Source organism: Amblyomma mixtum, chromosome 10, assembly GCF_055824585.1.
Source record: "Amblyomma mixtum isolate Tamu chromosome 10, ASM5582458v1, whole genome shotgun sequence".
NCBI classification, from domain to species: Eukaryota; Metazoa; Arthropoda; class Arachnida; order Ixodida; family Ixodidae; genus Amblyomma; species Amblyomma mixtum.
In genome coordinates this window covers 138,982,307-138,985,547 of record NC_143021.1, presented here as the reverse complement: position 1 = coordinate 138,985,547, position 3,241 = coordinate 138,982,307, and the positions used below count along the sequence as shown (strand labels likewise).

General features: G+C 53.3%; 1 pseudogene; it reads right to left on the bottom strand.

Annotated features, from left to right (window-relative positions):
* Window positions 1-323: 323 nt before the first annotated feature.
* Window positions 324-1,114, bottom strand: LOC149327085 (uncharacterized; annotated as a pseudogene).
* Between the last annotated feature and the right edge of the window lie 2,127 nt (window positions 1,115-3,241).

Sequence of the window (3,241 nt, the reverse complement as noted above, 5' to 3'; positions counted from 1 at the left end):
TCACCAGCCAGCCACACCCTCCCGTCCGCGACCCCTGCGTCGGCATCGCCTTCAGCTGCGAACGTCGCCAAGACCACGCAGCAACCGGTGAGCGAGACCACAAGCGCCGACGACCCCGAAACAATGGACTTTTCCAGACCCGACTACAAACGTGCCCACCCCAATCATCAATATCTGAAGGGACGGTTAACGAACGTTGTAGCAAAAAATGGCCTGGCTTAGCTTATGGTTAAGGCTAGGATGCGAAGCATAGTAGCCAAAAAAAATAAACATTACCTGGCTATACCTGGTTAGCCATTTCATAGACAAGGACAACTCATGTGTTACTCTGCTTCGTACTGACCATTTCTCCAGTTCATCATTCGACAGATTTGCACAAACGGAATCCTCGGAGAGAGAAGCCGTTCAGCGACGGGGTTCATACGTTGGAGTCCTTCTGGCATCGGCGGGTATTTGTAACCATTTGAAGCACTGTACAAGGGAATCTTTTGCTCCCTAAGGCTACCTTGCACGTGTTACACACCACAGCACTGGTTAGAGTCTCTTCACCCCACTCTGGGTAAGCCTTAAGTATTGTGGGATACATAAGAGCAGTCACTGGCGTAAGTTTATCTCTATGCCACAACCGGCCACACACAGAACACACATAACCGAAAGGATTGTTATTGAAACGTTTGTTAAACTCACGAGTTGCACTCTCAAACTCCTGCACTCTTCTTGCATGTTCTTCACGACCTTCTGTCTAGCGTTGTTCTATCTCGGCATCGGTGAGACATTCTTGAGTCTGCAGTAAAACCATTTCTTCTGCGCGCTGCTCCTTTCGTTTCTCACTTTGCTTCTTCCAGTAAGCACGCTCCTTTACAAGGCGCTGTTCCCGCTGTTCAGGAGTTTCTTGAGCACGCATTTTCCGTTTGGTTGCATTTCGCCGCTCGAACCGAGTAGAAGTACTCGAAGCTTCATCCTTCACCTCGGCATCGGTTGTCGAACGCTGCCGTCAAGCTGCATACTGTGCACGTCGCTTGGGAAGCCGTACTTCTCGTTCTTCTCCCGTTCCCGTGGCTCTTTCTAACTTGCGTTTTGCGGTCTGGCGAGCCGCCCTCTCCCTGGCCGACATCTCGCTGCTCAACTGACTCAACGAGTGCGTCGCCTTTTGCGTGACGTCAGTATCTCCTAGCGGTAGGAGCGGGAGTTAGGCCGCCGGCGGAGGCTGCGCGTCCGCAAGCGAGCGCACGAGGCCCCAGTTTTCACAGCTCTTGTGACGTCATATCACTTGGTGCGCCGATGATAGTCAAGTGGTAGCTACGCGGCCGTGCGCGGCGCAGCAAGGAAGAGCTCGGTTGTACGAGTAATATGCTTCGCATAAAAAGTGCCGCGCGCGTCGAGCGCCTCCCATGGCAGCGTTCTTTAGGTTGTATGTACGTTATGCCGTCGGTGCTCTTGGCAGTCATGGCGGTTGTGCATCTCCTCTCCCTGAATGTTCGGGGATTTCAATCCGTAGACAGACAGAGAGAGATATGCACTTTGCTAGAGCTAGGGGCGTCGACATCCGGTTTTTACAGGAATGCAATTTTCGTACTTCCCTTGATGTGCTGAATTTCACCACCCGGTTTTCTGTTTTTGCTTATTTTTGTTGACTGATTCTGACATGTGCGGTGTTGGTGCCGTCTTTGTAAATCCCTGCCTACGCGCGGATGCTCATTGCACTATCGGGTTGGACGGCCGCACCCCTGCGGTCGACTTCACACTAAACCAGCGGCGGGTACGTGAGTTGGTTGTATACGCGCCAGCAAGGCAGTCTAGTAATTCCGATTTTTTTGAGAGCCTCGACTCATTCCTCCTTGGTCCCTACCCCACTTTTATAGTCGGTGACTTCAATTGTGTTCATAACATCGACAGTGACGTCCGCGGACAGGGTCACGGTCGCCGTTATTCCGGTGCCCCCGCGCTCCGCGATCTCGTGACTCAGTTCCGCTTGCCTGACGCGTGGGTGCAGCTTCACAGGGATGCCTTTGGAGCGACGTGGGAGAGAGCACAGTCAGCCAGTCGGATAGAAAAATTCTATTTTCCACCAGAGGTCGCTTCTTTTGACGTCAGCTGCGAGGTTCTCGCGTTCCCTGCAGGCACGCCGGTGATTTCCGATCACCACCCCTTGACAGTCAGGCTTGACTTTGGTGACGACACCCCACGTACTGTTACCTCGCGTATGGACACGAGCCTACTGGCAGACCCGGAAAGCGTGGCGTTGCTGCGTACGGCGTTGGCCGCATCGTGCAAGAGCTTCGTTGCAACTGATTCATGGGACACAGTCAAGGCTCGTTGGCAGGCAACTCTGGTGGCGGCCGGTCAAGACCGTAGACGCCGTGTAACGCATGCACTGAATGACACCCTCAAACGCATCCGTATAGTGCAAAGGGGAGCCCCGTTAACCTTTGCCATGAGCGATTACCTGTGCCTACTTAAAGCACGCTACCACGTGTTACTCTGCCAGTCATCACGGGCAGCTAGTCGCGCACACCAGCTCGGGCGGCCTATATCAGACCCGGCTGTGCTGCGACACGTACGCGCAGGCACAGCAGAGGAATTCGTTCCCGCTACTGTGCCTTTCGTGACCCTCCCAGACGGCACACAAAGCAGAACCACGTCCGATCCACAAGCCACTTCTCGGACCTGTTCTCGACGGGCAGTTGGCTGCATCTTCAAGAAGGCTCTAAGGGACTTTTTGGAAACTTGGAAAGGTTTTTTGGAAACTTGCCACGTGTAGCAGCACAGCTGCATGAAAACCTTTGCGCACCAGCCACAAGCCAAGAGCTGCACGCCATCCTGCAAATTATGAATGCAGCCTCGGCCCCCGGTCCAGACGGCATTCCAACATGTTTTTATTCAACGTTTTTTTTACGAGATCCAAGGAGCGCTGCTGAGGATGGTCAACGGCTTCCTTGCGGATGGATTACGGCCAAACTATTTCCGCGAATGCAGCATCATACTCATTCCGAAAGCGGGCGGTGACCCCTCCGACCCGCAAGCATAGCGGCCCATAAGTCTCTTAAACGCATAATATAAAATAGACGCATCTTTAATCAATAGAAGAATGCGAACGGTTCTGTCTCACCCAATTCACCAGTCTCAAACCAGCAGCGTGCCTGACCGCTCTGTGCATTGGCACTCACAAGAGAACTGTTCCCATTTGCCAGCAGGACGGGCTTCACCGGGTGCTTTGTTTCGCTAGATCAGGTGAAAGCAT